This window comes from Schistocerca cancellata, chromosome 10 (genome assembly GCF_023864275.1).
Source record: "Schistocerca cancellata isolate TAMUIC-IGC-003103 chromosome 10, iqSchCanc2.1, whole genome shotgun sequence".
In the NCBI taxonomy this organism is placed as follows: Eukaryota; Metazoa; Arthropoda; class Insecta; order Orthoptera; family Acrididae; genus Schistocerca; species Schistocerca cancellata.
In genome coordinates, this window is record NC_064635.1 from 94044102 (window position 1) to 94060337 (window position 16236).

Here is a 16236-nt window from a genome sequence, read left to right on the forward strand (position 1 = left end):
GATAACCGTGGGATTGACAATTCAGCAGCATGGGAGATCACGGCTGTAAAATGGTCTACCCATTCGTGGACGCTGGCACGGTGTACCAAAACAGCCAGTTGGCTGAAAAGTGTCCAGTCAGCTCTGCAGAGGTGCTACCTGGGCGGCACTGGTAATGCCACAGCCTCATCCAGGAGGCGAATCCAAAGAGGGAAGTGGTCACTAGAATGGAGGTCAGCAGCAACGCCCCACAGAGCAGAATCTGCGAGTGCTGGAGAGCAAAAGGGAAGGTCAATAGCTGACGACGACCCAGAAGCAGTACAGAAATGAGTGGGAGCACCAGAGTTGAGGATGCACAGTTCTTCGGACGTCATGAGGCTTTCCAGAGCGCGACCCCTGGGGAAAGTAGTCATAGAGCCCCATAAGACATTACGAGCATTGAAATCCCCCAGAAGAAGAAATGGGTGCGGGAGATGGCTAATAAGGTCTGTGAGAGCCTCAGAGTCTATTGCATCCTGAGGCGGTAAGTAAACGGAACAGATTGTGAGCCTCTGCTCCACAAGAAGGTCAACTGCAACTGCTTGCAAGTCCGTAACGAGTGGGAGCTCAGATGAGTGGTGCATGTCACGGACAAAAACCACAAAACCACCCTTTGCCCTTTCCCCCATCAGATCATCTTTTCGATATACGGTATAGCCCCGTAAAGAACGAGCATCAGTGGCCCGAAAATGTGTCTCTTGAAGACATAAGCACAAGGGGCACTCTCGTACAGGGAGTTGTAATTCGGCCACAGGAGTCCTGAACCCATTCAGGTTCCACTGTAATATGGGAGCCAGTGATCAGAGTGGCTGAACTTTCACCCTGCCTCTGTGCTTTGGAGGAGAGCCCGTACTGGCCGGAGATTTATTCCTGGGGCGAGAATATCGCCCCCAGTCGACATCAATGACCATCAGCCCTGATGACAACCCAAGGGAGATGTCAGACAGTACGATGGCCTCGTCATCGGACTGACCCTGACTAGTCTCCTCAGGTGGCAAAACCTTCATCTTCGGCGTCTTTGTCTTGGTGGGCTTAGAATGCAGAACCTTGTCAACAGGTGGAGCTTTACTCGCCTGGGCAGAAGGCGCCGTATGGGGAGAGACAGTTGCGGGGAGAGCTGCAGGTTTCAAAACAACTGCAGCAGCACAAATGCACTGGTAAACGCAGGTATTAGTGCTGACACTGGCAACCTCCGTTTGTGTAGCAACAGTGGCCAACTGTACCTGTTGCTTCAGAGTGGAAGCGAAAGATGTTGTAAACACAGGAGGCTACATGGCCTTAAAGAGCTTCTTGGCCTCACCATAGGGGATGCGCTTAGATGTTTTGATCTCCTGTATCTTCCATTCCTCGAGATAGATGGGGCAGACCCGGCACGAGGCAGGGTGACTCCCAGAGCAAATCACGCACTTCACAGGCGAGGAACAATCGGCTCCTTCATGGGCAGGCTGACCACATTTACCACAAGTGGCTATCCCATTGCACCGCAACGTAGTATGCCCAAAGCGCTGACATTTAAAACAACGCATTGGGTTGGGGAAATATGTCCGTAATGGCAAACGTAAGAAACCCACTTTAACATGCTCTGGGAGTCTCGGGCAACTGAACGTGAGAATAAACGAGTCGGATTTGACTAGGTCCCCATCGACTCGTTTCATAATGTGCTGCACGTCAACAATTCCTTTGTCAGCCCACTCAGATTTCAACTCGTCTTTGGGGATATCCACCAAGTCCCTACATGTCACAACACCCTTACTATAGTTCATAGTGGGGTGGAGCTCGGTGTCAATAGCTTACTCTCCGAGACAGGTTGCTTTCCGAAGAGAAGCGACTTGACGGGAACTAGAAGTCTTAACTAACAGAGTGCCATTTTTGCGCAGTCACTTCACAGATTTCAGTGTTCCTGCAATTCCCTCAAGACCCTTGTGGGCGTAAAAGGGAGAAACCCTCGCAAAGCTACCCTCCTTCCGTTTGACAAACAAAAACACATTCTGGTTATCAGCATGTGCTCTGTTACAACAGTCTGATAACTCTCTAGTAGCACCAGGCGCTGGAAGAGTCGAAGCACGAAGTCGCTTTTTCGATGGGGTGTGTTTTCGTACCAGTGGCCCACTCATTCCACCGGTAGGGGGAAACGTAGAGGTCGAAGGGTCTATTGCCGTCCCACGAGCTGCTAGGGAACTAAAGGTCCGCCCAGACAGAGCCCCACGTGCCTGAGTAAGCCTTACACAACTGGGGTGCGGCAGGTGCCCCAGAGGTTGCCCGCTTGCGACTGTTCCACCCCAACAGCCATGCATCTTATAGGCGCGCAGCACACCGTAAGATTGAGGGTTTTTTATAGAGGTTGACCTTCCTCGCAATCCAGGCGGTCAAGCCAAGATTACCATTCCCCGCAGCACACAACATTCCACCGTCGCGCCATACGGTGGTCGCTGAAGCACGTCCGGGGGTTACGGTGACAGGAGACTGGCGGCGCTGACCAGTCCCCAGCTCAGGACCCCGGGGTCGCCAAGCCCCTTCTCAGCAAATGAATGCTGAACCCCTGAGGGCGGGTACGAGGATGGATGTAATCAAGTCAGTTGCGCAGTATATCCTCCCAACGGTGGAAACTGAAGGAGACAAAACTACAACATTTTCTTCACTACGTTTAACTTTCAGGCAAGGGAATTGCACGAATTTGTAATTCTTGGGGCATAAAAAGTCGTTGCATTTGAGTGAAAGAGAAAATTTCAGGATCAACAACTGGAATGTTTTTAGTACGCACAGAATGTTGCAAGAGAGGCTATGTTCCTCCAGAAGGCGGAGGTTTGACAAAGAGGTTAGAAAGCGACACAGAGCTACAGGAGCCAACAATAGGACGCGGCAACACAAGAGTGCCACAAACACTACCTGACGTATTCGAATGTAAATAGTGTTTCGTCGGTGTCTTCTATCGCACATCAATTGTGAGTTACTGCAGCTCGCAAAAGCTACCACTACAAAAATTATACTAGTGTTAATGTCGGACAAAAGATAACTACTACTCGCTTTGTTGCATAAAGAAATGGGACCATCACAGTGTGAACCACGACAGCCTGCAGAAACCATCGTAAGACATAGTCAAGCATAAGTGAAACGCCGTCCATATCGAGACCTTAATCACAGTTATTACTTCCCTTGACACAACCCTATGTGTCTCATGGAATCGAATGAAACATTCTACTTTTGTATCATGTGGACGTACAAATTTTCTCGTAGATGTCCAACCTTTTTAAACAACTCTCACAACAAGACAATGATTGTATTAGAGTTACACTCACTTAAACATAGGGCAGAACAAGAGCAGGAAACAGCAAAGAAAATGAGTGCCGAAATGTGGACTGCATCGGCAGGAGTGACCTTGAGCTTGCTACACTCATCATGCACACAGTCAGAATGAGCAGCTAGGCGCTAAGATGATAACCTCACTACACATTACATTCACTTTCATCCTCAGAGCGTATCGACCAAACGAGGCATTTTTCACTTCATATACTAATCTCACAGACCAAGACACAACCACTGCAAATCAAAACTCACTTTCCAGCTTACTAGGACTGCACCATCTCTTCATGCAGACAACTGTGGAATCACACAGCTATAATTGAAACTTTTGAAAAATATAAGATCCACAACATGTCAGATCGTGCGTACACATGTCTTGCATATGGATTGGAGTCTATGAAAGAAGAATGTCACTCATTCAAGGACGACATCATTAAATAAGACATCAGTTAAAGGCTAAACATAACTTGCTTAAATCCTCTTACATATCATTCACAGCACGTACTGGAGCTGCTCACTAATAGAAAATATCCACTCATAAACAAGTGTCACAGTTTCAGCCTCACAACAAACAAAAGTTGTTACCCTGCATCATCTCATTATAGCATACATTATTCATATAACACTAATACCACTATATCAAAATATTCATGAAAATCATATAATGTAACTTGTCATTCATCAAATCTGGCCTGACACTCAAAGAAGAAACTGCACAATGTATGCAAAAAATTACCTCATTAGTGTATAAACGAAATGTAAGAAAATATATGTATATGTGTGGTACATATGGTAACTACATCTCTAATGAAATCGTGATCTGTTTGAGCACTGCACACTATCTGACTCGTCCTCATAATTAACATCGTTGTACACTCTTATCAATAGTACTCCTGAAGAATACTAAATTCCTCATTTCAAGCAGCACTATAACAACAATAGTCACATTGTGCAACAGATGAGTCTAATAACGCCAGGAATACCACAAGATAATCCTTCCTAATATTAACCAGGCCTGACGTTGTTTAATGTTGTTGATAGTGCGAGATCCAATATGGGAAGGCTATTGAGACGTGACTAATGCCACACTCATGCAAAAAATTCTATAAAGCGTGAAAATATACTCAAAACAGAACACATGGAAGCTGCTAGGTTACTCAAAGAAACATAACTGCCACAATAGCAGGAACACTAGATGTATTACACTAGATACCTGAACGCCAGAAAATATGGTACTTCCACACTACCACACACTGAGATCTGCACTTTACCCAGCGCAAGTTCTATATATTCTAACACTAGTGTTTTAACTTTCCACTGACTTTGAGGTCATCGGAGATGGTTATCTGGTAACAGAAACATATATACGTTAGTTTGCAGGCACAAAATTTCGTATTTGAAGTTTTACTCCTTGTTGGGACAGCATTCACAAAACCACGGTAGGCGGGGAGTCGCTTCTCCTCACTAAACTTTGGACTGCCGGCTCATAATTTATTAGTAATCCACTTTGAACAGGGCCAATAACATTTCAGTGTCAATAAACTTCACTAACAGCCGTATACTTTAAGATATTTTATTTTATTCTGAAAGCAAGCAATCTTGGCAAATCATTTTGTAATCTTCAGTACCCACACGCTTTTATTCAAATAAACGAACTTATCGTATAGCGTCATAAAATACTGGATATCGTGAATTCCAATCGCTATACAAATGCTTCATACAAACACCTGACCTGTACATGTTGTATATTTACTGAAAATAATCTTATCTCAGATTTATCTCTGAACCCTGGTTTGGCATATGCCTTGTGGTCGGCAGGTGCTCCCAACACACTGTGAGCTCAGTCACAAACAGATTACTGGGCTATCCAAGCTCTGCTTACAGCAAGTAGCCAGTTGGGCTACAACAGTAAAAACTCCATGAGCCGTTTCTGTTCCCTCAAACATTATTTTCTCTTTTGACTTTCAGTACTTCTACTCCCTCCTCATTATATGAGATAACTGTTGTATGACTAGCTACTTGCTCCTTGACCTAACTAGCAAAAGTCTTTCTTGGAGCAGTTTATAGCCAATGATGTTATTCAGATTTTTCCCTTCTTCCATAGATTCTATCTTCCTGGTCTTTCACTTCTTATCTATTGGTCTATGGCAGTTATAATTGCCTAAGATTGTCGTCCTCAAGTGCTATTAATCTGTTTGGTTGTAACGCTTCCTTGTAGTTCTATGCAGTCTGTTGTAACATGGGAATGTCATCCCCTGTAGAATGCAGAAATTTTGCAAACAAAGTTCTAATGAGGGATAACTTGGGGACTGAAGTAACATAAAGTACATTGAGCTGAATCCAAACCAACGTCCCACAACAAGATAGCATCAGTTTCACTGCAAGTGCGCACTAAAGCGCAGCGTAATAATTCAGCAAGGCGTTAATATTAAAGACAAGCAGTAGACAATCAGTATTAGAAATCTGAAACAATGCAGATTTGTGGCTTTATGTTGCTCATGCGATAACATTTACGAAGTCCAGTATACACTTTCTGCAAGCAAATGAATCCATTAAAGTTATCAGATCCGTGGATTGCAAAGTATTTAGTATTCTTAAGAAATACGAAAATGATTATAAACTCCACTCGGTCAAAATTACAGTTAACATAATCGTGAGGGGAGGGTGGTGGGAAGGCGAGAGTATTGAAGGATGGGGACTTGTGATCACTGCAAAGTACAACGATGAAATTGGCAATCAAAGTTACTCTTAGTATTCCATTCTAATTAAACTGCCAATTAAAACAGCCTACAGAAACCCACTAATAAGTTTCATTACACATAATAAAGCCACCAACAGGAAAAACATAGCTACACTCAATAATCGTCGAATGTTTTAGACTAAGATTCCGTACAATTATATACATTTGATCCGCAGTAAACGTAAACCCCAACATTAAATACAGTGAGGAGTTCCCAAAATTATTGCTCAGAAATGCTTTTTTAATGTTTAACTAAGTTAGTACTGATTCCACAAGATCGAAATAGCACACTCCTAATAACATTCAAAAGCATCTTAAATGCCACGAACCTGACGAAGGATTTCGCTACGGGAACTAGTGGCCTAGCAACTCACAGCTGACCCCTCAATAGGACTACAAGTTCCTTTTGCAGGGAAGCAAACGAACATTTACTTCTCCCAAGTAAACACAAATAGAAACCATTAAAATATCCCAGTACACACTTAACACTTCAGTACCATCAACAAACCTGGTTTCATGAAATCAACCCAACGTGTCAATATGTCAGCCCTGATAGATAGTACTCGTAATTTATCTGCTGATATATATAGGGTACCACAAAACAAAACAAAGGCAGTAGTTTAGCAATAAGCGGCGTAATTGCACTTCGCCAAATGTGAATGTAACATTCCACTTAGAGTTTACTCAACAGATTCGACTAACAGCGGTGAACAGAAGTGGCTACGCATGTTCATCAATTGATGTGTCAGTATTTAATGAGAAATAGAGAAAAACAGTCAGTAACATCAGAAGCTGTTTAAGGATAAAATCAAAAAAACACGAATTTAACAGTTATTCAATGTTGTTTGAAAAAAATTAGTTCCAATTTTGGTCACCTGTGAATGCGAGAATGACGTACAGAAATGACTACATATATAATGCCATAGTGAACCCTGCAATGCTTCACAAATGCTAAATGAAAGGACGGTCATAGGTTTGTTTTGATTTATTTCAGGGCGCAAAAACAACTAAGGTCATACGCGACCATGACAGAACTTTAGAACACAAATACGGGAAAGGTGTAAAAAACGACTACACGTTAAGCCCAATCGATTGGAGGAAAGAGCGTTAGGAAGAAGGACTTGCTCTTGAAGAAAGGTCCATAACATACGCAGTAGAGACAATGGAGGTTCAGAACTAAAGATTAAATGTCCTTCGCCATACTGCTGCAACGGATAGAAAGTAATACGCAGGCGGCAGCTCGCGAGTCGCTCGGTTGAACGGCCGGTAATTCGGACGGCATACGTACATGAGAACGTAAGTGGTTAAAAAAGGGGCATTCGGTCAGGAAGTGGCGAACTGACAAAGGCTGATGACAACAAGAACAGAGTGGTTGGGGGTCACCACTTAACCAATGGCGATGGCTAAGACGACAGTGTTCGATACAGAATCTGGCTAAAATGATCTCCTCGCGGCGAGAGGGCCGAGAGGACGTCGGCCAAGCCCGTCGGGATAGTTTTTGTTCCCCGGGCTTGCTACCATGAAGGTGCAACACGGAGATCATCGGAAGGAATGGAAGGACTAGCGGCGCGGGGTAGTGGGACTGCAGGCTTGGCAGCAGCGTGAGAGGCCTCATTTCCCGTCAGACCGACGTACCAGGAACCCACATAAACGTCACGGTGGTTCCCACAAGAGGGAGCAAGTGGAAGCTTTCTTCGACCCGTTGCACTAAAGGGTGGACTGTGGACAGCACGCAGAAGCTCTGAAGGGTACAAGGAGTCAGAGCAGATGACACAACTGAAAAGTCTGTGTCGCCTGATGTACTGTGTGGCCTGATACAGGGTGAAGAGTGCTGCTGTAAACAGTGAGTAGCGTTCCGAAAATCGTCGGTGCCAATGACAAAGGCACTCCCGGCACCATGGTCGATACGAGAGCCATCAGAGTATACAACTGTACTATCTGTAAGTTCTATGTAAGTGTTGAGAAACTTACAGCGATAAATCGACTCTGGAATAGTTTCCTTATGAAGTGACTTAAGTCCAAGGTGAACACGTGCTGCCGTACGAAGGCAATGTGGTGAAGGGTTCACACCAATCGGGAAAGTGCCAAGTGGCGTGATGTTGAGCTGCTGGAGCAATAGCCGAAAGCGAACTCCAGGAGGTACAGAGAGGAGCGCATGCTGCATACTGGCAGTCAAAGGAGTCATCGAAGGAGGATCCGTAGGATGGGTGGCCACGCACGGCACACAAACGGCACGCGTATCTGCAGAGAAGTCACGGCGGTAGGACAACTGTAGTTTAGCAGTTTCTGCAGAGAGACTCTCAAACAGGCTAGTGTAAAAGGCCAAACGGATTCCACGATTGTGGACTGTAATTAGACTGTGTAAGATGGAGATAGGTGCACATGGATAGACGAAACACCTATAGTCTAGTTCCGAACGGACAATGGATCGATAAAAATGCAGGTTGGTGGTCCCATACGCTCCCTAGGATGTACCGCTTGGGAAATGTAGGACACTGCGGGACAGGTGCAGTGGGCGGCCGTATCAGGTAAGTGGGAGGACGAAGAACGTTTTCTATCACGAATGACTCACAGGAATTTCGTAATTTCAGCGAACGTATGAGCAATGGGCCCAAGATGAAAAGACGGTGGAAGAAACCCATTGCGCCGCCAGAAATTCATACAAACTGTTTTGTCAGTAGAAAAGCGCAAACTGTAGTCGATACTCCAAGAGTAAAGACATCGCTAAAGACGACGCTCAAGGCGACAGGTCCGTGGAGAAATGCAACAGATAGCAAAATCGTCGACGGAAAGGGAGAAAGAGATGTCCAGTGGGAGACAGTTCGTAATAGGTTTAATGGCTACAGCAAAGGGGACGACGCTCACGACAGAGCCCTGAAGCACCCAAGTTTCCTGCTTGAAGGTGTCCAACAAGTCAGAATCCACCCAGACCTTGAAAACTCCGTCTTTTAAAAATTCCTGACGGAGACAGGACAGACAACGTCGAAAACCCAAAGTGTATAGAGTACGGAGGATACCAGTCGTCCAGCAGGTCTCGTAGGCTTTCTCCACATCAAAAAACACAGCCACAGTCTGTTGTTTCAGCAGAAAACTGTTACTGAAATAGATTGACAGAGTGACGAGATTTTCGAATGCAGAACGACTCGCTCAGAATCCACACTGGGCAGTGGTTAATAAATTGCGAGATACGAGAAACCATACCAGCTGGGCGTGAATCATACGTTCCATCACCTTGCAAACACACCTGGTGACAGAAATGGGGCCGTAAGTAGGAGGAAGGTGTTTGTCCTTACCGGGCTTAGCTGTGGGTGTAACAGTGGCTTCACGTCAGTGTCTGGGAAACGTGCCATCTGCTCAGATGCGATTTTATGAATGAAGGAGAAAGTGCTTGCCCACAAGAGAAAGGTGCTGCAACGTCTGAATGTGAACATCGTCCAGCCCTGAGGCAGAAGATTGCGATGGTTTAGCTTCTTCGTAGTAAAGGCAGCATTGTAATGTTCACGATTCTGAGAGTAAAAGTTTATCACCCGAGCCTCCTCCACTCGTTTCCGATGGAGAAAGGCAGGGCGGTAGTGGGCAGAGCTCGAAATCTCCGAAAAAAAGCGGTGTTAGAGATAGCAATGGGGTCCACAATGACATCCGTTACGGTCAGGCCGGAAATTGGGGCACGGGCCTTGGTTCCAGACAGCCGCTGGAGGTTGGCCCACACGACTGAAGAGGGAGTGCAACTGCCAAAAGATCTAGTAAATGAAATACAGCTAGCTTTTTTGCTGTTCCGATGAATAGAATGACACTGCGCACGTAACTGTTTATAAAGGATGCAGTTCGTCATTGTAGGATGAGGATCAGAAAAGCAGATTGCACGTCTCTGTGCGCAAATGGCGTCGTGACACGCCTCAGTCCACCAAGGGACCGGGACACGGTGAGGTACAGATTTAGTGCAAGGAATAGAGCATTCTGTGGCGGTAAGGATAACGTGTGTAAGGTATTGTACCTGTTCATGACAACCGGGGAAATACTGTTCGGCGAAGATCGCCAGGGAGGAGTAAAGCCTCAATTTAGCCTTAGAAAGCTGTCAATTGGGTTTACACGTTGGTGAAGTGGGAGGAGTAAATGGATAACACACGGGAAATGATCGCTCGAGAACATGTCAGAGAGAACAGACCACTCGAGAAGACAGGCAAACTGCCAGTGCAGAACGAGAGGTTCAAATGGGAACAAGTTTACTTGGAGTGTGAAAGGAGCGTGAGTGCTTTAGTTTTAAGGCAGATGAGGTTGAGTTAATTGAGAAGGTAAGCCAAGAGGACTCCCCTCGGAGAGTTCTGGAAGAACCCCAGAGGAGCTGGTGTACACTAAAGTCACTGAGCCGTAGAAGGTGTGAGGGAACTGACCAGTAAGCTGGAGGGTATCTTCCCCGGTGACACATGATACCAGTATTACCTCGGCGAATCTCTAAACGGCCAAAGGACTAACTGGAAGGAATGAACCTTAGGGCAGGGGAGTATTCACCTTTTATTGTTCACAATATTTATTGAAGTCAATCAACAGAAATAACAATTGTTATAAACTACAACAGGGAGAACATTTGTACTTGAAGCCCCTCAGTTGGCTTTAAATACGAAAGAAAATATAACAACTTTTCAAATGAAAAAGAAAATACCCTTTTATAAAAAATAGAAGACCATGAACGCCTAAAGGGCTACCGTCAGTTCACTTGCAGACAGTTTTAAATCCTTGCCCAAATATATTACTTTTTAAAAGAAAAGGTAACTATATTTCGTATTAACAAAATAGTGAAGAAATAGCATAATAATAAACTCCCCATGAGAGATCATTTATACATGAACCATATCAGTTGGCTTTAGTTAACAATGAATGTATAACAACTTTTCAAATGATAAAGGTAATACCCTTTTTATAGAAAGTAGAAAACACTGAACGCCCAAAGGGCTATCGTAAATTCACTTACAGACAGTTTTAAAACCTTCTCCAAATATATTTGTTTAAAAGAAACAGTAACCTTACAACTAGACAGGTAATAATATACATCTGTCACTTCTCTTACACGACATCTCACGACATCGACCAAGTGCGGATATGAACGTCCGTCGGAGCAGCTAACGCGGGCCACGCCTGGTTGTGCCGCTCGGGCCCGATTTATCGGCCCGACGGAGGGCGCGAAGCACAGTGGGTGCGTCCGACTTCACTCTCCGTGTGACCGCCACCCCCCCAAACGGTTACCTCAGACGGATCTCATTGGGTGCACCTGGGTCTTAAAGGAACGTTCAGTTCCGTCAGATGCGAGAATCCGAAGACGTAGCCCAAACCCACCACCTAGGCACAGATGTAGAACAAATTGTGAACAGTTATAGTCCAAGGAACCGCCCGTGCTGATGCAGCAACAACACGCTACAACCAAATGTCAGAAACAGTGCTATGTTAATAAAACCAAAATCAATCACTTAAAGCAACTTTAAATAAAAAGGCACGGTAGCAGTATGGCAAAAATTAAAACAAATTGCGGCTGCTAAATATAGCTTACAAGAAACAATTGAGAAAGACTCAGGATTGAGATATTTTAAGTAACCGGTTGAGCTCACTTCCACACGTGGTGCCCCCAGAAAAACACCAAATGATATTCTATCCTTATGATAATCGATTCCTTGGTGGATGCCGACATTCAAACCTCCGCACAAGTATCTCACGGAGTTAGCGTACTTTGGTACATCGTACAGTTCAAGATCTACATTATTGTCTGTAACAAACTAAACACTCAGTTTTAAAACATTATACACAATAAGCCGCATTTCTTGGGTGGTAAGGCAGAATGCCGACGTTACTAGACACCAAGCAACAACAGTTCGATCAGAATGGTGCAACAAATTGCGTAGTGTCCGACCAGAACATGGATAACTAACAGATTTTCATTACTGAGCACTTGCAATACGGAAGGCAGAAAGTGCATGGCCAGTGAAAGACATAAATAGAATGATGTCACCTTATAACGCCAGCGAAACAATAAAATGTAATCGGTTAACGGCCACCAACTGCTTTGCTGTGCAGACCACCTCAAGGCACAAGCGTTACACCTGTCGCCTGTACAGTGCCTTTTCAAAACACCTCTTCACCGACCGGGCTACACCCCCTCCTCGGGCAGTCGCACCGTCTTCTCCCCACCTCCAAACAAACTCTTCCACTCGCCACCGCGCCACCTCGCGGCCGACCCACAAGCGCCGAAGAGTCAGCATCTCTGAACGGATATCGATAGCTGCAAAATCGGCGTGGATCAACACCTAATGATGGAGGGATGTAGACATTACAAAGAGAAAAGTTGAAATGAGGAAGGAAAATGTGGACTGCAACAGCATGCAAATGGGTGTTCACTGAGATGGTTTGACTATAAATGTAATCCTGGATGAGCAGCATGACCTCCCTCTGAGACAGAATGCCGTCCTCAGGGGAAGGTGTAAACCAGCTGGAAAGAAATGCGAGAGGTCAAAGCAGGCGCGAGGACGCAATTTTGTTTTCTGGAGGCAGAAAAGAAGTGGACGCCGTGATTTCAAGAGCAGCCGTAATTCCTACTTGTTGGATCTAATGCTGTGAACATTCCATTAGGGAAGAGTCACGACAGGGAAAGCGGAGGAGGGAAAAAAATTAAGTGTCGTCACCTCGGCAGTCGCTGGGTGCCAGCCTTCCAAGCCTGACTGCTACAGGGTTCAGAGGCTGGAGGATCCTGTTCCATGAGATCCACAAAGACATCAGAATTCTAACTGGGTCGGCCTGCCGATTCCAAGGCGGATAAACGGTGGACGATGCGCACCATCGACACCGTTGTAGAGGATCGTTGATTCGGCAAAAGAGACCATTTGCCTTTGTAAGATATCTGGGAGCCTTTGCGGTTGGCGGAGGAAGACTCGCATGTTAGTTGGCCAGAGGGATGTAAAAAGTGTTCATGGGAGTTTGATGACTTTATAGCCTGCTCTGATCATTGATGGGAGCACTATCCTATCGAACGTGAGAAAAAGAGTGCTTTTAGCCACTAAGGTTGCATCAACCTTTTAGATTACCCGATGGACTTCATTGACGACGGTCAGATCATCGAGCAACCGAGTGCAAATAACGACACACGAAAAATTCAGCTTTCGATGGGCCTCAACATGAACAGGTTAGTCATGGAGGAGCGAAACTGCCACTAGTCGTTGGGCTTCAGTATCACAATTAGTCTTCCTAACCAAATTGCCATTACATAAACGAGAGCAGGATTTCACAGGGCCAGTAACTGCATCAGCACCTCTCTGAATGGTTAACGGATTAACTGTAGAAAAGGACTGATCTTCTTCGGTTTATGACACCACAAGGACCCGAGGTGAAGCTGAGAGAGTCTAGGAATGTCTATGTTCATTCCATCTGGATTTATTAGATATAGACTGAGATGGTGACTGGCTCATTGTGAGCAAATCTTCCGTGTCTGTCAGCGTCTCAAATGCAATGTCGTGCTCCTCCAACTGAGGCCCCCCTCAGAGGGGTGGCATACTCACTTTACGTGATCGTTCACACCTCATGTCACACCTTCCAAGCTCCTGACAGAGGGACCAGTTGGAAATTTAGGAAGGTAATAGCTCAGGCAGTCAGTCACCTCTCCCTCGGGCTGTCCTGTACCAGGGAGTGCATGCGGACCCTACGTGTCTACCCAGGGCTGGGAATTACGCGTTACCCAGTCACCTGCTTTGTGGCAGATGCATCGGTTAGTTTTCAGGAGCACCCAGGGAGGGAGGAGAAACAAATAAAGAGGAAACTCAAGCATTCAAGGGGATGAATAATAGGAGATTGAGTACGAAGTGGAACGAAAGAAAAAAAAATTGTTGGGCCTTTTCTGATGTCAGGCTACTGAAAATTCAGAACACGTTCTCAAAAATGTCTCAGACTGGTTCTCCAAAGGAGCGGAAAAAGAATAGCAGGAGCATGGACATGCAGCACAGAAGGCAAACGGTGCAGCAAAGGCTGAGGCCCCATGGTAACCAAGCACAACCTGACCAAAGAGAGGTGTGCCCCTGTGGGTGGGGGGGGGGGGGGGGCGGCGGCCATAGGGACAGTTCAGCATACAAGGCTGTGGAGTGGGATGGTTAGCGCAGCAACGGCTATATCATTCACAGTTTGCACGATAATTCATTTGTACAAGTTTAACCAGTGAGTGTGTGGACCAATGCACCAAATTTCTTCCTGCATGAAATACGCCAATAAAGTACTGATTACACAGTAAACAGTTTGTAGTTAAAATACGTCACACTACTCCAAAATGCAGATGTTCGTAAGAATGTGAATAAATTTTAGACTTAAGAAAATATGCGCCTAGCACTTACTAAACCACCTGGCAACAACAATTTATATTTTCAAAACAATTTGAATAATATTTGCATTTTTTTTTAAAATACGCGCCTGGCTCTTACTACACTACGTTAATAACCTTCCCGTTAATAATTGTAATTAAGAAACATGCGCCGCTGTGCTCACGAAGTCTAAAATATTTAAGACCAAACGCGCCAAGGCTCTCAACAAATGATTCATTATACACCAAGAGATCATCGCGACATAAGGTCCGAATTTAAACGTTAGCAGCCATCTGAATAAAGCCCTATGTCTAAGAGAAAGTAAGGTACATGCAGTAAACTCTTTACTGTTTCATAGTTCCTACCTCCACATGCCAGCAGACCGACAGGAGATGGCTCGGCCTTTTCTAACACCATCACCTCACTGCCCCTAAGGGAGCAGCACCAGATCCGTGACCGGCCATGGCAGCAGAGATCTGCCCTGAACTCCCTCCTGTTAACTACCCAGATGACACAGGGCCCCAGATGGACTCAACTACGACACACTAAAATTCTAAATGAACAGGTTGTAGCACACAAGGGTGAAAAATTACAAAGGGGGAACAAACCAATTCCACCTAAGGGAAGTGAGAGTAACGTTCCTACATTAGTCTATACAAACACTGCCAGTTGAAAGGTGGCTACACTGAGCCACAGCGCCAAAAATCGCGCCAGAGAGAGTATTGTTCCGCCGCCTCCACTGGCAGTGCGTGTTGAGAGGTAGTGGCAAGCAGTTCTTGCCGAGAAGTTGTGGGGGACACTGCTTGTAGCAGAAGTCAGTGTGAGATGCGGTAGTGGAGAGTGTTGTTCCATGTTTATGCAGTTATTTGATGGGAGAGATAGCAGATATTGTTCCAATGGAGATATTGTAATGATCTGAGTGCTTTTCGTCAATATAAATTAGGGTAACTAACTACTGTTCTTTATTTTCTTATTATTGTGTGTCCTGAATAATGCTTCATTACAGGTTCAGTCAACAAAGCATCTGGCGTGTGTTCTCGTATTAGAGTGTAATTTTGGTTTTCTTGCACAATTATAGTATTTCTAATTTTCTTTTATCACGTCAGTGTAAATGATATTTAAAAATTCTTGTCTTGTTGAAGAAGAACCGTGCCAGATGTGCGTTGAGTCATACTACCACATACAGAACAGCTACACTTGTGCTTGTTGTTTCGTAGGTTTTATAGTTGGTGGGGGCTTAATTAATTAACTGTGTTAACGAAGAGTTTCTTTCATTGTTTGTTGTTATTCTATGCAGTCAGATTGCGTAGTAAAACTAGTCAGGGCCAGCCGTTTACGAGACTTGCGTAATCGGACAGACAGCTACTAAAAAATATTTGCATTATATCCATTTTATTAAGCCCCCATGCACGTGGCGACCGCTGCTTCGGATCGTCCCTTGGAATCTTCTGATTGTAAAAATAGTAGACAGTAGTATTGTTGTAGTAATTAGTAGTTTAATAATTGTAGTCTATATTGCATGTGTGGATTTGGTAATTGTCATTCTTCTTATGGTATTTCATAATTAATTTTGTTGTCTTGTATACGCGTTCGACGATTTAGTGCAATTATTTCAATTGTTCGTCAATCGTGTTTGAAGGAAACATTTCGTGTGAATAATATTGTTGGTGATAAAGTGTCATTGTGTATAAATTTCATATAGTGACGAGTTTTGTACATTTTGTAAATGATTACGCGGTCGATGAAAAAGGCAAAAATGATGGATAGTGAGAATGACGAAATTGTTAACATGGCGAACTCGCCAACACAGGACAACAGTGTGATGAATAATGAAGTGGAAAACAATTTAAG